Source organism: Gossypium arboreum, chromosome 10 (genome assembly GCF_025698485.1).
Source record: "Gossypium arboreum isolate Shixiya-1 chromosome 10, ASM2569848v2, whole genome shotgun sequence".
NCBI classification, from domain to species: domain Eukaryota; kingdom Viridiplantae; phylum Streptophyta; class Magnoliopsida; order Malvales; family Malvaceae; genus Gossypium; species Gossypium arboreum.
In genome coordinates this window covers 110,760,242-110,775,855 of record NC_069079.1, presented here as the reverse complement: position 1 = coordinate 110,775,855, position 15,614 = coordinate 110,760,242, and positions in this window count along the sequence as shown.

Sequence of the window (15,614 nt, the reverse complement as noted above, 5' to 3'; positions counted from 1 at the left end):
CAAATTCCTTGCCCATTAAGAAGTCCTCTTTGCTTAATTCTGCGATGCCATTCTCACTCATATGCCCTAGGCGATATGCCAAAGTTTAGTAATATCATCATCCGACAAGGAAGAGGAAGCGACAATTTGCATCACCAATAATGATAGAACCCCAGAAACATATAACTTGGCAATCTTTCTTTGCCCTTTCATCACAACAAGGACCCTTTGGAAATCTTTAAAACCCCACTTTCACCGTGTATCTGCATCTTTTGAATCAAGAGTACTCAACGAAATTAAATTTCTTTTCAATTCGAACATGCCGACGTCACTAAGTGTTCGACAACTCCATCAAACATCTTAACTTTAATTGTTCCAACACCGCGATTTTACATAAAGCATTATTTCCCATCAAAACAACACCTTCGACATCTTGTTTCATAAGTTGTAAACCAATCCCGATTGGGACTCATGTGGAAGGTGCACTGAATCAAGTATCCACTCTCGCTTACTTTAGAATCATTGATGAAGCAACTAGAAGTTCACCATCATTGTAGTCTTATACAACATCGCCTTCACCGAATTTTCCGGTTGTTTTCCTTTTGATTCGCACCTCCCTTTTAATCTTATTTTGTAGCTTATAGCACTCAGATTTAATGTGCCCTTTCTTCTTGCGAAGTTGCAAGTTTTACCTCTGCTTGAAGATTTCGATCTACCCTTAGATTTACCACGAGGATTCAGTTCTCGTGTTCTACCACGATCATCATCAACATTACGGTCTTGTCTCCCACGAACAATGAGACCCTCTCCCGAGAGTTGGGTTTAACCACAAGATGCTTCATCTTATCATACGAGGTTAAAGAATCATAAACCTCATCAATTGTGAGAGACTCGCGGCTATATAAAATCGTGTCTCTAAAGGTTGAATAAGACGGGGGCAACGAACAAAGTAGAATCAACCCTAGATCTTTCTTATCATATTGAACCTCCATGGCCTCCAAGTTTGAGAGAATTTCTTTAAACACCGTTAAGTGTTCGTGTACAGACGCACCTTCCTCCAAACGATGAGCATAAAGACGCCGCTTCATATGCAACTTGCTTGTTAGAGTTTTCGACATACATATTTGTTCTAGCCTCTTCCATAATGCAATGCGCTTTTCTTTCATCACATCCTGCAAAATTTCGTTGGACAAATGCGATGTAATTGTGTTAATGCCTTCGATCCTTACGCTTCTTCTCTTCATCATTAATGTCGAAGGCATCTTATCTATCCTAGCGGGGCATCCTCTAGATCCATCGTGCAAGAACCGCTTGCATCTTAATTTGCCACAACGTAAATCGGTGTTGCGATCCAACAATGAAACTTCATACTTCAAAGACGCCATTACCGTGATCGAGATGAATAACCCGGAAGCTCGATACCAATTTGTGAAAAATAAATAGAATAAAATAAATAAAAATAAAGAACACATAAATTTTACGTGAAACCCTTTCGGAAAAAAAAAACAACGCAAGAGGAGAAGAAAATTCACTATGTCGAAAAATTTTTACTCAAATACAAGAGGAATAGACTATGTCTATTTATAGGCTTGCAAAGCCATATTCTAGTAGGATTGAAACACCTTATCCTAATCAATATAAAATAGATGGAGTTTAATAAGGTTTAAAACCTTATTCTAAAATAAAATAAAAGAAGTCTAGTTCTATATGGATTTTACTTTTATTTTATTTTCCATCGTATTTTATTTAAATAAGAATTTGGGTCACTTAATTCTAACAGTATGAATATTAGGATAAATTCTTGTGCTTTATTTATATCTTGCATGATTCAATTATGGAAATAATTAACTGCTTAGGGAGTAATTAACGAATGAATGAGGGTTTCCCATAGAATTAATTGGCTTAAATTATGTGTACTTAAAATCTAAGATTGACGACCCTAGGAAGTAATCTAGGTAAAAAAGGTCGAGAGATAAGGTTACCGACTAAATTGTAATTTATCCCGATCAAGAAAGTAAGGTCGAGAGATAAGTGAGTATCGGTAGATTAATTAATCAGTAGAGGTCGAGAGATAATACTGGTTAGTTAATAATTAATTCATTAAAAACAACCCAATTTCTGAAGTTAATTACAACCACTGAAGTAAGTTGATCTTCTGCCTGTTAATCGATTATAGGCCGGGAGCTCGCATTGTTGACACTAGGAATAGGAAATTCCATTAAGTTAATTAATTTAACTAGTTTAATAAATACTTTAATTCAGATTCACACTGCTAATTCATGACTTGATTAGATTAGTAATTATTTTCGATAATTAATTTAATAATAAAATTCTCCAATCGACAATACCTTGGATACGATCCTCGGAATACTTACCCGTGTTCTGTTTTAACACTTTTATATTGCAATTTGACAAATTCGATTGCAGATACAACACTTTAATTATATATATTATTTGCACGATTTTTAGTCTAAACGTTTGCACGTTTAGAGGCGATCAAGCTGTTGGCGCCATTGTCGCGGATTGCAATAGAGAAAATTATTTTTGATTTAATTACTTTGTAAAGTAATACTAATCGAAAGACAAACGAGCTAAATAGTGTACTAAGTTTTTTTCTTTCTTACATTCGTTAATTGTGTTATTTTTATTTACCTTGTTGACTAGTAGATTTAATCATGGATGAATTTGATTACAAATGGTTTAATGATGAGAGGACTTCTTGGGACGACAAATAGAACTACATAATAGGTTGGTCGAATGGAGCTTTAACAAACCAGTGGAGTTATGACGAAGAACTTGCCTCGTGCAACAAGACTCTGCTATCCTTCTCTAAGTAGTTATCAGCCTTGGAAGATCGATTAAAGGATATGTCGGATCAACTGTCGTTTATGATAAAGCTACTCCAACAAAGATACAAGGCAAATACTCTATTGGAAAATGTCAGACATGATGTTCCCAACTTTGATCTTAAGGACCACTGTATAGTCATGAACTATCCTGATTTCAATGGCAAAAGTCAGCAAAAGTTTGGATCCGGAGACCATGAAGACGAATTACAAATTACTGAAAATGTCTCTGATCCAATTGACATAGGGGTGGATGTAGCGGCAGAGATAAAGATAGCATTAACAACTAACATTAAGCTTAAATCATTCCTAAACGAAAGTGTAGTTGAGCCAATACACTTTCTGGCCAAAATCAAGGAGGTGCCAACTAAAGAAACCGAAAAGTTCATCTTGTTCTCATTTGATAATGAAAATAAAGCTCGAGTTAACAGAGCCTCATAAACATGGAGGTGAAAAGGCTTAAGGACCCCAAAAAGAAAATCGAGGTTGGCTCAGATTCAGTACCAAATGGCTTGTAATATGGATGCCGCAACTATTGAAAGTAAGGCAATATCATTGGAATCAACCAAAATTGCTAGTTCAGATGCATTAACAATGGAACAAATGACGGATCAAAATGTCAAGGACCAACTAAAAGTTCTTCTTTGGTGGCGATACAGATTGTCCCGAGTTTGAAAAAGGGCTTCTTGTTTAAATTTATTTTAATTTTAAATTTTAATTGTATTTTTTTATTGAAGTTTTAATTTAGATGTTTTTACATATTTTCTATAGTGGTCGCTAAACTCAAGAAGTAAAAGAATCAAAGAATCAAAGAAGTTAAAATTTTGCGTACAAGGGAAATTGAAATGGTGGGTGATATCCCGACGAGAGACATCGCGTCATCCAGACGAGCACCCCCACGTCCTAACATGGCTTCACAATGTCATGATAAGCCAACCTAATGAAGTTTAAAATAGATGGTGACATCGTGACGAGGGATGTCTCGTCGTCCCAACGAGATGCTCAACATAACAATGAAGGATAGGGGACGTCGCAAAGAGCCGTGACATAACGGCCTTAGAACTTGTAATGGCTAAGCGACGTCGTGACAAGCCAAAGATCCATGTCACTACGAGAAGACAATTATAAAAGGGTCTCGTCACGATGAGCCCTAACCCAGCCACCCCCAAATAGTTTCTTCTTCTCTCTTTTTCGTCGCTTTCCACATCCATGGCCAAAGCACCCTGAATCCTTTCAATTTTTGTTTCATTTTTATCATTCTTCTTTGTTTCTTTTAATTTTCAAATTTAAAACACTAAATCCCTCATTGAGTCTCAACAAATTTATTCTTCGACAAGGAACGATGGTGCCGACGGTGAAATACTGTAATCCAAAAGTTTTGACAAGAAAAGACCGATGATATTCAATCTTTCTCTAATCTTTATATATTTGTGCTAGATTTTGAACAATAGATTAAATAATCCAAATTTTGTTGGAACAAATTCTATTGTGCTTATTGGTTGTTGCAATTATCTTGAAAATTTAGTTAGCATGTCTTCTCGAAAGCAAACAACATCTTAGAGAATCACAAAATACGATGTTCCCAATGACTCGAGGAGATGATTCATCTCAAACAAAGCGACCAAAAGATTTGGCAACTTTGATAAGCACTTATCTCAGAACTTGGCTTCGACTTCTCTATGCAATTATTCCACGATCCTATAGTTATGAGGGTCGAGCACTTGAAATGGGATACTTTTTGCTGACCACTTCTCAAACCCATAGTTATATCGATCGTTTAGGAATTTTACACAAACTTTCCTGAGGCATAAGACCATAAGATCTTTTGTGAGAGGTATCTTAGTGGACGCCTCTCCAATCGCAACCGAGGCTGTTCATAAAACACCTTGGCGAGCCTCAGATTTTTATGAAAATTTACTTAAGAAGGAGGTGGAATATGATGAAATTATTAACTTTTTAACTAAGGTTTGAGGTAGTTGGGTCTGGAAGTCGGTAACCAGAGAACCCCTACGATTTCAATAATCAATAATGACTCCAGTGGCTAAAACGTAGATATATTTTATCTGCACCAATTTTTTTCCTGCACAGCATGTCACGGAAGTTACCCGTGATCGTGCACTTCTCTTGTATGCTATTTTGCAGGGTTGAAAGATCAAAGTGGGGGACCAAATCCTTTACAACATGAGACAATGTGCCAGAGGGCACAGGCGAGGACTTCTATAACCATACTTGATATTTATAGAAATAATCTTTTTTCAAAAAATACTTGTGCTTCATGTGAGATCGATCCTAAACGTTCCCGACTTTCAACCAAGTGGCCTTCCCCACTATTCTTGTACCGTGAATCGCTTCGAGTGTGGGCTCGAACAATCACAAATCAAATACATAACCATAAGTAATTTTCTTATTTTCAATAGGAAAGTAAATTTCTCTCTATAAAAACCAGTAGAATTGTTATTCTCGAAAATATAATTTACACTTAGATATAAATTCTTACCATTTTTGGGCAGAATAACAATATTGAAAACTTATATTTATATAGCTCTACCAATGTTATCTATTTATAGAGAGAGATAGAATAATCCTAGTTGAATTAATAGAATACAAATAATAATTATCTGATCAAAAAATAAGTCTCCTAGTTCTACTAGAAGAGAGAGGCAACTAACTCTAGTTTAATAAACTAGGGTTAGATGCCCCTCATACATATTATGAAGGGTTTTGGGTCTCTCCTGTATTGGATCCAATTATATGTGCTTTTTGGACATGTTTTTCTATTTTTAAAATAAATATTATTTATTAAATTAATTTTAATTAATTAATTTTCCGATTAAATAATTTTCTTAACCCAATTCTAATTCTGTTAAAGTCATGACAAAATTACCATAAAAGAATCTATGAAAAATATATTCAATTTCCTTATTCACAATTATCAATTAATTTAATTCCATTTTGAACTTCAATTATTTAATTAAATAATAATTTGAAAAGCTTAAATGAATTCTCAGGTCATTTCTATACTTAGTGAGAAACTAAACTCATCTCCGAATGTAACTCATTTATCTAACTTTATCATTCTATCCATTTCTATTCATTTGATTCTAAATGCAATTCGTTTCTGGTTCCAGTGAGCTAGCAGAGGAACCGGTTGAACATATGTAATTAGGGCCCAAATGATTTATAATTAAATTATAAATTTTCGCCTATTAATTATAAACTTATTTAGTTACAAAGTCATTCCACTATAGTATCGTGACTGAGCTCTCCCCAATTACATACCATTGCAATAGCTACTTTATTAATGCTCATCTAATAACTTTTTCATAAGTTTGTTACCCTCAATATCCTTAATCTCTCTGAAATAAATTTAATCTCTCTGAAATAAATTCAGTCTCTCAATATGATCTTATTTTATCTCATGGTAATCATTACATATTCCTTCATGAAAAGTCAATTACTATCTAATAGTAATTAAGCCATTTATCACAAAAACAAACGACCCGTGACCACATTTACTTTTCATCTATCATGTAATTTCAATGAGAGGATATCATTTACCCATTTTTTGGGCTATGAATTTGTAACATCCCTAACCCGTATCCATCGCCAAAACAGGCTATGAGGCATTACCAGCCTTATAGCACAATTCAAAGCATTCATTTTTAATTAAATCGACTCATTTCAATCAAAGTCATTTATTTACACTTGTAACATGCTTAAGTTGAGCATAAATAACTTAAAACATGCATTCAGGATTAAATCGATAACATTTGAAAACTTTAGAAATCTTAGAAAATTTTCTTGAATAAAGAGGTTACACGCCCGTGTGCCCAAGTCGTGTGCCTCACACGGCCACCAGACACGCCCGTGTCATAAGCCTGTGGAAACAGAGTATACATACTGACTTGGGTCACACGGCCGACCACACGCCTATGTGTCAGCCTGTGTGCCACACACGACCAGTAGACACACCCGTGTGTCTAAGCCGTGTAACACACTAACTTATTTTAACTAAGCTTCAGCAGACACGCGGTCAAATTACAAGTCCGTGTGAGAAATAGGCTTATTTAAGCCACTTCTCCTCACTCAAATACAATCAATTATAAGCATACATATAACACCATACTCTCATTCAATTTCACAACCAAAACAACCATTTCAAAAACACATTATGTGCCATCAAACACATACCAAACCAATATGCCTTGTGAGCCAATATATGCATATAATCTATTCAATAATTCAAACAATTTGTGTATCTTCATCTCATCAACTACTTGCCAAAACATGCCATATTTAATACACATATACATAACCAATATTTAACCAAGTTAAACCAAATCACATGGCTTAAACACATCAATGCATATAAGCTTCAATAGCTATAATAACTCACATATCTCATATCATCAACTAGCCTATACATGCCATATTACCAATTTCAAAGAGTTCAATAATACCAAATCAACTCCTGGATAGTGTGATGAAATCTTTGATGACTTCCAACCCGAGCGAGCTTTCAAATCACTGTAAAAAAATACAGAAAATAAACAGAGTAAGCTAATAAGCTTAGTAAGCTTGTATGACTAATATGTACTATATACAATTAATTTAGAATTAGAGAAACATTAGGGCATATAAATCAGCTCCATCAAAATCAACACGTAATACAATAACAACTTGGTAATTCCTGTATGTATTCATCGATTTTCACTTACATATCATATGAAATTATTAAATATCACTTACTTGTCGAGCGTGTCACTTATACCTGAACTGATTTATATCATCATTTCAATTCTCGTACCGTTATCTTCTCCGTTGAACCATGGAAATAACATCGAATGTTTTGTATCTTGCACACTAATGGGCATATATGTGGTTAAACCACCTATATCTCGATTCGCATATATAACATTTGTTCGTACGTCATTATAACCTATATTACCATTTCAATACAATCCAACCAAATTTTCCAAATGCATAAGCATAAAAAATCATCAATACCATGTAATTCACATAACATTATGGCAATTCATTTCTATTCATATAAATTGTAATTCATTCATATAACAAGTAGTTCATCCGTATAAACAGTAGTTCTTCTATATAAACACATATCTTATTCATATGATCAATTACAGTAATTATGCCCATTGAACCTATTAGAATATTGAAGAATACTCGGGTGGTACACTATAAGTGTATTAATCGGTAATCCATCAATTCATTATCATTTATGCCTTTTCAAGCCATGGTCGGTAAGCTCCTCTTGAGCTGATGAACAATAACTCTATTGATCTGAAATGGTAAACTCTATCGAACTGAACAGGAAGCTCATACGAGCTGAAACGGCAAGCTCCAATGAGCTAAAAACAGTAAGCTCTTACGAGCTAATATATCTGTAAGCTCATAAGAGCTGTGGTGGGTCCGTAAAAAATACAAGAGCTCGACCAAAACTATAACCCTAGTGACATGTCACTCGTATTCTATGATTTCCTAAAGTTCGAACGGGGCTCGATATTATCCAACTTCATCATTTAAGCATTTAATGATCAATAATTCAATTTATCAAATCATATACATTCAATTCAATTAAATATATACATTTAAATACTCAATTTGCATACTCAATGCATATGATCATACCGAATCCATGTAACCTATATAACATTTGTGACATTTCACTTCCATTCATGTAAACAATAATACAATCATATAACCGGTAATTCGAATTTCAAGTGGATTATTCATTCAACTTATACAAATAGAGTTTAAACAATTACATGTATTTAATAATTCGGTTCTAGCTATACGAACTTACCTCGAGTTGCCCGAATAAAACTATTGGCTATTCGTCCACTTTTCGTTTTCCTCAATCTAGTTCCGGTAATTGCTTATCTTGATCTATATATAATATCAAATTCAGCATATTAACTTTCCTTTCTATTCAATTTGACACTATATACATATTTTGGAAAAATTACGCTTTTGCCCTAAATGTTTTACATTTTTACAATTTAGTCCAAATCGCATAAAAATACAAATTCATACAATTCAATACCAGCCCATGCTAACCGAATTTTCCTTATATTCATATCAGCCTATTTTTTTCTCATTAATTTACACATTTACCCATGGATTTTACAAATTTCTATAACAGTTTCGAAAACGGAGATACGGGCTAGCTAAATTAAGCTGCAACGAGCTCAAAAACATAGAAATCATTAAAAACCAAGCAAAAAACCGTACCTAAATGAGCTTGAGAAGCTTGGCCGAACATAAAGCACTCCCATGGCTAGTTTCTTTTTCATTTTTTGGTGGAAAAATAATAGGTAGAAGATGACACCTTTATTTAATTTATTTTTACTTTACTAATTACCAAATTACAAATTTAACATTAAAAATTCATTCAATTTACAATATTACCAAATCATTTTCAGCCACTAACTCATAATTGGATTAATTAACACATAATAATTTCCTCTTTTAAATTCTATAGCATTTAAACACTTTTAGCTAATAGAGCACTACTTTTACGCTTTATGCGATTTAGTCCTTTTTATCAAATGAAGTACTCAAACGGTAAAATTTCTTTACGAAATTTTTATACTATCATTCTATCATGCTGTAAAACTTATTAAAATGATAAAATAAATATTTTGACTTTGAATTTGTGGTTCCGAAACCACTGTTCTGATTTGACTCAAAAACGAGCTGTTACAGAATTCCACTATTTTGAATGGTGGAACATACTGAAGAAGTCGTATACCCAACGCTCCAATTTTTTATTCCTTATCTATTTGAACTCAGGCTTTTACTTATATAAAAGTATACAAGTCACGCATACATAGTCCACTATCCACTCAGGATTAAGGTAAGCCACACTATGAACGCCACAATTGAATAAATTCATAAACAGATTCAAGATATATTCTACTTGGGTCTTACCCGATATACTATCAATCCAGTCAGTCACACCTATGTCTTTATGTTCTGGGAGTCATTTACTCCAATGGTCAAGATAAAACGTTTCCCTAATTGGATTTGATAGATGACACCTCTTTCAATCAGTTTACTCATTTTCTATTAAACTAAGGACATGTTTAAGTTCATCTACTAATAAAAGTTGTCTTTCTGTATTATGACCCGACCATGTAATATTGTTTAGTATTAGTTAAAAATTAGATAACTAGTATGCTAATATTTGCTTAAATTTTGTTTTGTGTGCAAAAACTATTAAGGAAAATATACAAAGGGCATTATTTAATTCATATATAATTTTATTAAACCAATATGCTTGAAAAAAATACAAGTATACAAACGAATATACTATACTTAGGACACCAAATTCAACAGAAGGATTTGTAAAATTCAACCTGTGGAATCAAGTAGAGGTGAATTTAATAACGGGATGAATGAGATTTATGTCTTTGATTTTGTAGAATGGTTGAAGAAAACTATTAAAAAGAGGAATTTCGTGGTGATGAAGATAGATGTTGAAGGAACTAAATTCAACTTTATTCCAAGGATGTTTGAAATGGGAGTAATCTGCTTAATTGATGAGATTTTCCTTGAATACCATTATAATAGGTGGCAAAAAAGGTCGCCTTGGTCAAATGAGTAAAATATATGAGAAGCATTACCAGGGGCGTAGCCAGGAGGGCTGGCATGGCCCCGGCCCCCCTAAAATGTAAAATTACATTTTAGGCCCTTAAATTTTTTTAAAAATTTTAAATTAGTAAAGGTAAAATTTCACTTTGCCCCACCTAAAATTATAAAAATTCGATTTAATTCTTTATAAATTATAAAGATATATACTATAAAAACTTAAAATTTCATCCGGCCCCTCTTAAAAAAAATTTCTGGCTTCGCCCCTGAGCATTATGGCCATTGTTTGGAACTACTTCTCTAAGGGAAAGTGAGGTGGTTGTTCATAAGTGGTGGTAACTCGTAGTAACTCTATATCTTTTAGTTTTGAATCGATTTACTTTAGAATATATATATATATATATATATATATATATATATATATATATAGTTTGAGTTAATTTTATAGATAATATATACAATAAAATTCATAAAATATTTTTTTGATATGAGAAAGTGAAAACAATTCTATAGATAATGTAATTTTTGTTTTGTGGACAAATAAAAGAGGTAGTTAAAAATAAGCCAGATTTCCAATATTATTTGATTCTTTTATGGAATTATAATTTTGTATTAATTTTGGAATTCGATAAATATCAAATGTTTAATTTTTTAATTTGAAATTTCAATTTTAAAATTTATCATTAATTTAACAGTTTAAGTCCTACAATAAAAATAGTCCTTAAGCTTTATGAAGGTAGAATATGATATTTTGAATTATAGTTCTATTGCCACCTAACACATGTTGTATGTAATGATTGTAAGGGTAGTTATGGGAATAAAATAAAACTCATGCTAACTAAAAATATGAAGGCAATTAATAAAAGGTAGATTATGTCATGCTCTTAATGTGAGGAAAGAATATTTCTTTAAAATAAATATATTTATAATTTTATCTTTAAAATAAAATAAAATAAATATCTTCTTAGGATGATGGTTAAGGCTTTTTACTTTTTAAGGTTTAAGGTTGAAACTTTAGTATTGTATTTTTAAATAGATTTTATATAAATTATGAAAAAACATAAATACATTGTGATAATATTTTTTTGTTTGTTAAATAATGATATTTTAAGAAATTTTTTAAGTAAAATATATAATTAACTTATGACATAGTTCAATTCAGTTTTATATATAATATAGATAATAATTCAATATTAAAATTTAAATTGTCATGACAATACTTTAGATAGTTTTAGATAATAATTAAAGTATAATATAAAATATAGTGTTATGTTAGTCCAATGTGGAAGTTGACAAGTTAGCTAAATCTGGTATTAATAAGGCTTTTCCTTTGCTCATGGTTGTTTAACCTAGTTTTCTATAGTGTTTGATATGGAATGCAATTTTTAACCCTAAATTAATTAATAACTTTATATATACTGAATTTTAATGTTTAATAATTGTACGTGATTTTATGCATTTAATTTTTAACTATTTTTTAAAATAATGTGTTTTTAATTATAAAGTAATATTTGTTATTTAAATTGTTGAGTATAATTAAAATATTTTATCATATTCAATGTACAATATAGCTTACTTCATATAATTAACACAGAGTTTTAACTTCCCAAACTCGGCCTATATGTTATGACCGAATCCCGAAGGTTACATTAGCCACTGAAATGGCTCAATAAAAACTTCCAGTTGAAAAATCATTATTTTGTTCAATGTTTAGAAAACTTAGCGTGATTTGCATTAGGTTTGTTAAAAACACAAGTTTTTAAATTGACTGTAATTTAAATCCAGTTTCATTTAAACGGTGCATCATTTGAAAATTAAACTTAGTTGATTTTGTTGGAAAACCCTTTTAAACCCTTTGTTTTATCGTTATGCGACGAAAAAGTATTGTATTTGATTTTATTAAAAAAATCCATATTTTTAAGTCATATTAGGCCTATTTTTAACTTTTTTCAGTTTTCATCAAGAACTCATGCATGCAAAAACCCAGTTTAACACAATCCATACTTAAACAAAAATTATAGTCCCAAAATAATAATACCAAAATAAATAGAGTAATTTAAAAAAAATAATTTATTGCCAGAAAATCCAAAATGAGACCTCCGTATGCTGAACCCTAGCCTAATCCTGAAGGTTATCTGTAAGAAGTAAACTAGGGGCGAGCTTTAAAAGCACAATGTGAGTCTAAGCAATATAAGCGTTCAATCAATCAAATATACACACAATTATTATAACAGCTCAAATAATTTATCATGGCATTACAAAAAATGAATATGGCATGCTCAATGATATAGTGCATTGGTCCTACCTATCCATCTGCTACACACCACGAGTTCTCCAAAACTCGTCATCCGAACTCCAAAACAGTAAGAGCCAAAGCTTGATGTGGTTAAAACCACCAGTAATAGTTTGCAGATAAGACTTCTAGTAAAAATGCAGACAAGCTACCAGTAAAATGCGATAAATCTCCCAATCTCCTTGATACTCCAGTGCAGTGCAATGAGAACAATATTGCGAACTTTACATGTCATCGGTACTCTACAGAACTCCTCTGTCAACCTCAAATATCCAAACCCGTGCAATGCAATATGGCATATTAATCATGTAGCAAATCATGCTTTAAGTAACTGTTATATTGTATTCAATACACAATTTCATCACCCAAATAAAACCTTTAACAAACAAGCTTTCTAATTGAATACGTACATTGCTCAGCACTTCACTTATTTGCACTTAGGTCATTCGGCCAAACCAAAATCAACAAGAAAATTTATTATTTAAGTATATTATATATGATTTTCAAGTTAATTAGACATAGGGGAAGACCCACAACTCTTAGCGCTAACCTGAACTCTATCGTTTTCCCACAACTCTTATGCTTGAGATCTAGATAGCTCCAACTCAGATCTATACCCAGTAGAGTTTTAATCATTAATAATTAGCCCCCTAATGCCCTTATAGGGTTCTCGACCAAGTAGCAAATGTTAACCAAAAACTTCAAATCTGAAGTTGAAATTTAATGCTTACCTTAACTGACTTATGACGGCTTTGCAAGCGGATTTCCTAATACTATGGATGATCCATATGGTTTGGATCTAGATCTTGAACATTAAAACACCAAAGAAAAGGCAACTTGTAAGATTTGACCATGGAAAAAATCAATCAGCCATAACATAATATGAAAAGAAGAGAAAAAAAATTAGATATGAAAAAATTAAAATTAAAATTCTGCACTTACTCTACTTGCTTAGATCTGTGATGACAGAAAAATAACGAAGAGTAAAGAATGAGAATCAAAAGAGTGGTGATAAAAAAGATGGTGGCTCATAGGGACGGCGACAATGGAGAAGAAAAGGGGTTGCAAAGGTGCGACAGTGACAGTGAAACAACCAGTTTTTAGTCAAACAGGAATAGTGATTTTAAGACCACAAATCCGAGGCTGAAATATTTATTTTATTAATATTTTAATGTCTGCAGCATGATAGTATGGTTGTATGAAAATTTCGTTAAGAAATTTTATCGTTTGAATGCTTAATTTGATAAAAAGGCTTAAATCGCGTAAAGCACAAAAGTTGAGTTCTAATAGCTAAAGGTGTCTAATAGCTATGGAACTTTAAAGTGGAGGTACTTATGTGATAAATAGACCATTAATGTGTTAATGGATGAAAACATCTTGGAATTTTGAAATTTGAGATAATTTTTAAGGTTAATTTTGGTAATTGGTAATTAATGGTAAAATTAATAAAACAAAAGCCATTTTTATTTTCATTCATCTTCTCCCCCGCTGAAGTTGAAGAAGAAAGAACACAATTAGGGCTTTCAAGCATTCGGTTCAATATCTAGCTTGCATGTAAGTGATTTTTGTCTCATTTTTAATGATTTCTATGTTTTCTAAGTCGTTGTAACTTAATCTAGCTAGCCCAGGACTAATTTGTGAAACTGTTAAAAGTTTAAGGTTTTACCATTGATGAATATGTGAGTATTTTGATGTTTGATGATAGAAAATGGATGGTTGTTGTTAGATAAACAACAATTGTTAAGTGATTTTTGATAAAATTGTCAATTAGGGATTTAATTGAGAAATGTGTAAAATTCATGGTGAAATGAGTGAAATAATGAAAATTTTGGGCTGCTATGGGTCTATAGGAAATCCAGATAGCATAGGTGTGGACTTAATTGCATGGATTTGCATTTTTATGAGCTAGGGACTAAATTGTAAAAAATTGAAATATTAGGGGAAAAGTTTAATTTTGCCATAATATGAAATTTGGATTAAATTGAATAGCATCATAATTAAATAAGTTCGATTTGATTATATATAGATCAAGAAAAGCGAAGTTCGAAATTAGATCGATGGAAAAATAAGATAGTGGATTGATAGCTCGTTTCTTTCCGTATAAATTCGAGGTAAGTTCATATGTTAATAAGCATTAATATATTTGTGCTTTAAATGCTTTATTATTTAATTATTTGTGAATACGGCCTTACGAAAATGTTCAATGAAGAATTGGCTATGTCTGAAATCCTGGTTGAACCTTAGGAATAGATTAAGATACAAATGACATGTCATTAAGGGTTATTGTGTTGGGTGCTGGTCCGTATGTTCTACCAGTGGCTGGGTTTTTTGGCATGTGTTGCGGATTCTCATCAGTTTGGTGAGCAGCACCGTGTAGTTATGTTTTGACTATCAGCTTGTGTGAGCTGACCCGTTGATAGCCCGAGAGTGAGCATTATATGAGATATGAGATTGAGATGGCTTCGATCTTGTATTGGCACTCAAGGTGCGGGCTTCTCGAGTATTCGATATTATTCCAAATGGTTCAACGGTTATAGTAAAGATATAAAAAGGGTAAGAGATTGATACGTATCAGTGTAAGTATGTACGTAAACCGTATAAGCATTGAATTTATGTAATTTGTGAGTTACATAATTCACCATTTGGATGAACATATGTTAGCCTTGTGATTAGGTTGAATTGTATTGTATTATGATAGATAACTTAATTGGCAAATGAATGGTAAGTTTTACTTATTAACTATACGAGCTTACTAAGCTTTATAGCTTACTCTGTTTACTTTTTTGTGTTTTATAGTGATTCGAAGCTTGCTCAAATTATAAGTTGTCGGAGATCTCATCACACTACCTAGCTGTCAATTTGGTACTTTTGAACTTGTGTATTTG